The sequence below is a fragment of the Sarcophilus harrisii genome, chromosome 6, assembly GCF_902635505.1.
Source record: "Sarcophilus harrisii chromosome 6, mSarHar1.11, whole genome shotgun sequence".
Lineage (NCBI taxonomy): Eukaryota > Metazoa > Chordata > Mammalia > Dasyuromorphia > Dasyuridae > Sarcophilus > Sarcophilus harrisii.
In genome coordinates this window covers 251,962,242-251,969,969 of record NC_045431.1, presented here as the reverse complement: position 1 = coordinate 251,969,969, position 7,728 = coordinate 251,962,242, and the positions used below count along the sequence as shown (strand labels likewise).

The 7,728-nt window shown below is 30.6% G+C and overlaps 1 pseudogene; it reads left to right on the top strand.

Annotated features, from left to right (window-relative positions):
* Positions 1–5,246: 5,246 nt before the first annotated feature.
* Positions 5,247–6,911, top strand: LOC100916504 (annotated as a pseudogene).
* Positions 6,912–7,728: the final 817 nt, after the last annotated feature.

The window sequence follows — 7,728 nt, the reverse complement described above, 5'->3', positions numbered from 1 at the left end:
CCAAATTTTTCTCCATATCAGTTACAATGTCACCAGCAATGATTAGTTCCCAATTTTTCCAATTCCCTCCAACATGTATCATTATCTTTTCCTATCATCTTAGCCAATCTAAGAGATCCACATGTTAATAGTGAAATACGGGTTTTCCAAACTTAATTTCTAGGACTTTGGAGAGATTGAAAAATCTATCGAATGTGTTTTTTTTTGTATATCTACAAGATTTTATAAAAAAAATATAATTATATATATATATATATATATGTATATATATATATATATATATACATATATATATATATATATATATATAAATCTATAGTTCTAAGTAAATGTAGATAGATTGATATTGTTTGGGTAATTTAGGATTAATTCACTATTTCCTGAAGTTTAAAATAAATTTTATTTATTTAAAAAAATTGAGTAATAGAAATTCATTAAATGAAGGAAAATAAAGAAATTTACTGGATTTTTACTTAAAAAGAAAGAGAACACACTTGACTTTTAAAGAGGGTGGAAACACTGTTTTCTATTTCATAACTACTGCTATAGCCATCCTCACCAATTCAATGCAATTACATTTAATTCAATTCAATTGAGCTTTGTAATTAGAGTTCTTTTTGTAATGTATGATAAACATTTAGGAGATCAGACCTGCAGGCCAGGTCAAAATGTATCAGTGATACAGTAGCTCTTTCACTTTCTGAAATAATTCTTTTCTATCTACCATTTTTTCCAATTTTTTTCCCCTGACAAATCAACTTCAATTTTTGAGCTGGGAAGAACTGCACAAATCATTTAGACCAACTTCACTATGTAAGAAAGAGAATAATAAATCAAAGTACAAAAGAATGAAATAAACTGAAGGGCAAAAACTCTCTTAGTGACCTAATTGGGCTTGATAGTATTCTTGGATGTTCTTGTGTTCTTGTACCTACAATTCTCTGCCTTATTATGCTATTAATAATTTTCAAGCTTTAGAGGGAAAAACTGACCAAATTTGGTCTTTCACACTGATGTATCCTGCAGAAGAGTAATTGTGGTAAATATTTTGAGTTTACTTTGTTTTTTTAAATAAATGCATAAAATCATTCATTATTTCTTTTTTTTTACTAATTTACATTTTCATAGCTGTAACACTTATTGTAACATATTAGCTGTTTGCTAATTGTTTTTCTTGTGATAATTATATGAAACAGAGAGTTAAAATGTTGGCTATTTTACAGTTAAGGAAACTAAGTTTTAGAGAGGAAAGATAAAGCCTATAGTCCCTGGTCTCAGTCTCCAAGGTCAAACCTTTTCCCATTATACTTGGATTGCCTCATTAAAATATTGCAGAGCCATGCAAGTCCTGACCTCCAATTAAAAGGCAAAAACAGTGACCAGGGAGCGGATCTGTCTTCATTGAACAGAGAGAGAATCTGTTTTATTTAAAGGGCAATCATGGGTGTGACTTTCAAAGTCACTAATAATTATGGTGTATGTGGCAGTGGGTTTTAAAACATAACTTAGTAGCAATATGAGTAAAGTGTATTGAATTTAATGTCAAGAAAATATGGGTTCTTACCCAAATTTTTACACAATAGCTTTGTGACTTTGTAGTTATTTTGCTCATTTGATACTCTGGTTTCTCCTCAGTTTTAAAAATATGAGAATAATGCCAATACTTCCCTACTAGGGCTGTATTGAAGATCAAATGTGTATTACAGAGCATCACAAATTTTAAATTATTTTGTGAATTCCATTTATTTTACATTCATATTATTTTTAATATATTCACCAAAGAGAGAAGCAACTGAATATAATCATCTAAGAAAGGTAAGTATGCTATCATAATTTATTCCAATCAGAATCTCTGGTTTGAGGGGTGACTAGAAATAGGTTATAGCTAAACTTACATGATAGTTTTATGTTCCTACTTAGAGGTCAAGATTCAGTTCAGAGAATAGTGATTTTCTCATAAAACCATAACAGAAAATGATAAACAACCACAAAATTCCTGTCTCAGAGGGCAGCAGAAGCTTTTGAATTATTATTATTAAACGTGAATATATTACTGACTAATCGAATGGAATGATTAAAATGTCATAATCAAATATTAAAAATTAAGCAAAATCTCACTTTAAAAATGAGCATATGGGGCAGCTAGGTGGCACAAAGGGTAGAGTACCAGCCCTGAAGTCAGGAGGACCTGAGTTCAAACTTGACCTCAGATATTTAACACTTCCTAGCTGTGTGTCCCTGAGCAAGTCACTTAAGCTCAATTGCCTCAGCAAAAAAAGAAAAGAAAAGAAAAACAAAAGAAGTTGCATTGTTTAAACATGTTTCTTTACTATGACTGATCTTTAATTTGTTTTTTAGTTCAAACAAAGAAATAAATAATTCATCTTTGTTGTGGAAGCTCAATTCTGTTGAACTTAACATAATAACTTCTTCATAAAGAAGATTAAGACCCTTTTGCCTTTTCATATTTTCAGGGTTTCATTCAACTCATTGCAAGCGAGGTAAAGATGAAGTTGTAATTGAAAAGAAATAATATGATTAAATCAGGAAGATTTGTTCTAGGTTTTACTGTGGTAACCACAAAATTTTAATAATAATAATAAAATCAGTAATAAAAAATTCAAAAGAATTCTATATAGTTCATATAGATTTCAGTAATGAAGGTGTTGAAAAAAGTTGTGGGATATGTGGGCAAGTTAGAAAAGTGTGGGCTGTATGAATTTTAGATTGGTTATGGATTTTTGAAAATAATAAGGAACGCTAAAAAAAAAGTAACACAAGTTTTAATGTCATCTTAGAAAGAAAACTTAAAGGGAATATCACAGGAATTTTTCCTGAATTGCAACATATCTTATCATTCCCACAAAAGGGAAGTCATTTACACAAATTTAAACAGACTATTACCCATTTAAAGATTTGAATTTGTGTAAAGATTTTGAGACTTCTACTCTTTGTATTAAACTATGTAGAATACTTGATTTATTCACTTCCTAGGACTAGATTGCTGCTAGATTTCCACCATAAGCAAAACAAATTTAAAAAATAGAATACTATCTCTATTCTCAAGATCATAATCACAGTAGGAATGAAGATAAATGTAAAAGAATTAAATAAGAGGAATAAAGTGCCAAATGTGCAGAAAGCTTTAAATAATTTAACAGTGGAAATGATCTTCAAGTGCATTCAGCCCCAACTTTAATTTTATAAATGAGGAAGCTGAGATCCAGATTTTTAAAAAAGAAAGAAAAAAATGTATTCAATAGATAAAATTTGAAGTGATATTTGATAGACAGGTAGGGTTCATAAGATGATTTTAATAAAAATAGTTGATGAAGAAATAGTCTGGGAATGAGGAATGCCTGGGCTCAAGTCTACTTTGGGATATCCACTCTGTGTTATACAATGCAAGTTCCTTACCCTCACAATTCTCCAGGAAACTCTAAGAATAAACTGTAGAAAAGATGCCCGTTTACATTAATAGAGGAAGTTTCCTTGCCACAAGTTCCTACAAAATGAAATCACAGGTCTAGACAGTAAGAAAAAAAAAACAAAACAAAAAACAAAACATGATAATTGTGCTTTGCATAAAAATATCAATCTAGATATTTCAAAAATCATATATACATGGTTTTAAAATTATTTTCCCTATAACTTTGAGAGTTGAATAACATTGATGTTATTCTTTGATTTTGCAGATGTACAAACAAGGCCACATAAAAATTCAATGACTTGATCCAAGTTTCATAGCCAATATATAAGAAAAAGAGTGAAAAATTAGTTGTGAAACCTAAATTGTGATTGAATATTTATGTGGCCTTGTTAGTTCCTCTACAAAATGGATACAAGATTATTATTCATCTCTCCCCCAAAAGTAATTGTGAAAATCATTTTAAAACTTTGTGTAAACAATCTTTGAAATGTATAGAATTTTAATGTCCAAATATATAATGTAAATATATAGTGTACATAATATATACAATATTTTCATAAAATATGCAAATTGATTTTGTATAATATTTAGTCTTTTAGACCAACTTAACTGTAGAATAATCCTGTTGGGGACAAACTCCATTTCCTAAAATGGTAAAAATTCAGTTCTTTATTCTCTCTCCTTTCATAACTTCACCATCTTCTGAGAAATTAGGATTCTTCCAATACTCCCTGACTTGCCCTGCTCATCTACATGAGGTTCATACTGAGGTCAATCCTCAATACACTGTGTTTCAGACCAAATTGGAACTACAATCTATTCTTTAATATATATATATATAAAAATAACTCTCACGTGAATAATTTTCTCAAGTCGCTGGTATGTAGGCAAGTTTGTTGTAAAGAACTCATACTGAAGCTCAGACAAATAAAGGCTTAAAGTATTTCCCTTTGGAGATATATTTGTGAGAATACATTAGAAAGATGAGAGGTAAGAAATAAGATGAGGTATGTGAACATGTGTTTGTATGTGTGAGAGAGACAGACAAGACAGATACAGAGAGGCAGAGAGAGACAGATGTGGCACTGACAATACATTTTAATAATTCAGGGTAAAGAGAGTCCTGTAATTTAGGAGATTCAATAAAGATACAAAAAGAAGGTTAATAGAGATGCATTATATAAAGACTAAGGATTTAAATAAAAAGAACATTTTAGTCAGTGAATACAACAAAAAGAAAATAGTAATATAAGAAATGGATATTACTTATATAATGCCAGAATTATTTAGGAGGTATAATCATAATGACACATATGGGTATGTATACATGTATATATTCATTATGCACATATACACTCAAGTACTTACATATTCATAAATTATATATATGACATTTCTGCATTGTCATGAATGTATAACAATTCTGTATACACATGAGTATATATACATATATGTGTATATATTATACATGTTTATGAATTATTTTAAATGAATTAATGGGTGTGGATGATAATTTTAGGCTCCACATGCTAATCCAAATTTCTCAATTTAGAAAGAGAAAAGTCAGAGATAGCCAGCAAGTATTCATTAAATGCTTGCTATGGGCAAGACACTATGCTAAGCATTCAGGAGACAAAGCAAATAAAAACAAACAATAAAAAAAGATTTTTTCTTTACACAGAACATATTCTAATATAGAAAATGTGCACAAGTGTGTGTATACAAGATGTGTGCAGGGGGATTTGGAAGCAATCTAAGAGGTACTAGATCTACTGCAAGATTTATTGAAAAAAAAAGATGAAATTTGAATAGAAACTTGAAGGAAGACAAAAGGTAAAGATGAGAAAAGAGCACATTACAGGCATGATAACCAGATAATTTAAAGGGATAACATCAGTGATTTAATTATTATATATGGGGAATTGGTAGTAACCTTAAAATATAAAAGCTATAAAACAAAAAGTTATAAAAATAACTTGACAAAATATGCAATCTCATTTCCTCATTTTAAGAAACAAACACCAATGCTTAGAAAATTGGTGTGATAGGAACATCCTGAAGACAATATATTCCCAGACATGGAATATATGGAGAAAAATATGGCTGGAGGAAATCTGACTGTTCTTATGGAATTCATTCTCCTAGGATTTTCTGACCTTCCTAATCTTTGAAGATTCCTATTTGGCATTTTCTTAGTAACCTACATGAGTATCTTGATAGGAAATGGTCTCATCATTATAATAACCAAGGTGGATGCAGGTCTCCAAACTCCTATGTATTTTTTCCTTGGAAACTTTTCCTTCTTAGAAATTTGTTATACATCAGTCACTCTTCCCAGAATGCTTTCAAATCTTTGGACCCAAAAAAGAAACATTTCTTTTGTTGCCTGTAGTATACAACTTTGCTTTCTTCTTATTTTGGGGAATAGTGAATGTTTCCTTTTGGGAGGAATGGCATATGACCGTTATGTAGCTATTTGTAAGCCTCTATACTATCCTGTCATTATGAACACCAAAATGTGTCTTCAGCTGCTCATTGGCTCCTGGATTGCTGGGATCCCAGTTCAGATAGCACTGACATACCAGATCTTCTCTTTGCCCTTCTGTGGTTCTAATGAACTCAACCATGTTTTCTGTGACATTCCCCCATTATTGAAGCTGGCATGTGGAGACACTTCCATAAATGAACTTTCTGTCTATGCTGATGCTTTGTTATTTGCCCTGGTTCCTTTTCTTTTGATTGTTGGATCGTATGTCAAAATCATCACCACCATTGTAAAGCTCCCATCAGTCACAGGAAGATACAAAGCTTTCTCCACTTGTTCTTCCCATCTTATTGTTGTAGCCTTATTCTATGGGTCTGGTATTATTATGTATTTGAGGCCCAAGTCCAGCTACTCAGCAAGAACAGACAAAGTGTTCTCCCTTTTCTACACCATTGTGACTCCAGTATTTAATCCTTTGATATACAGCCTAAGAAATAAAGATGTTATTGTGGCATTAAGGAATTTACTAACTAAATGACTATCTTCAAGAAAAAAAAAAAGATGTATTAATGGAAATAATTTTATGCATTTATTCCATAATTCTTATCCAAATCAAACTTTTTATCTCTCCTACCTTCATTTAATAACTTTCATTTTAACTCCTTCAGAAACTTCTTCCCATTTCCAGAATTATGACAACTGAGTCTATCTGACTTCTGAACATAATTTGAAACCCATCTGAAAAGTTCTATTTTTAAGGCTCTTTTTACTCTCTTAAAACTTGAAAGCACACAGTGAGACAATTGCCTGTTTAAGAAAGATAAAGATACTACCATTTATGCAAGACAAAGAAGACTGAAGCCACTGAAAGGTTAGAATTGAAGATTTTTGATCCTGTCTTTCTATACCATTTTCTTTCATGTCTTCCATTAAATTTGCCACAGTGCTTCACAAAGAGATTCAGTTTAAAACCTTTCTAAAATTTATCACTTAATATTATCATGTAACTAGACTACCATTTTAAAAATACATATTTCTTTATATTAAGAGTTTTTTATTTTAAAAAAAACCATATGCATAGAAAATTTTCAACATTCCACCCTGTAAAACCTTGTACTCCATTTTCCCTCTCTTTCTCCTTCCTCCTCCCCTAGACAGCAAGTAAATCAATATTTTTAAACATGTGTAATTCTTTTCGATATATTTCCATAATTATTATGCTGCACAAGACAAATAAGATCAAAAAGGAAAAAAAATTATAAAGAAAACTGACTGCAAGTAAACAACAAAAAAGTTGAATGTAGTGGTTCTATCACATGAATTCTGCTGAATGTATTGAAGAACCATGTCTGCAGAATGACATTGCAAAGTCTTTTGTTGCTGTATCCAGCATGCACCTGTGATCATTTAGAATAATTCATTTTCAACGAGGTCATCCACTTGTCTAGTTCATGACTACAAGGTCTACACATTTATGTGTATTTCTTAAATTGAGAACCATAGGTCTGTGATCAAATGAAGTTGATAGCATGAATATCAAATGTCAAAATTTGAATCAGATTAAGGTTAAATATGTTGTTCTGTTTTCAATTTACTATATTCATCATTCTTCTGTTTTGCCAATCTCAAGGTGTGTATGCTATCAGAGTTGTCTAATTTCATTTCTCTGATTATAACGATATAGATAATATGTAATTTATATGGTTTTAATTTTTAATCACGAATAATTGTCTTACATATCCTTTGCACAATATAACACTGAGGAGATGTGAATCTATAAGTTTTAGTTAATATAGTATTCATTTAAGAAAGG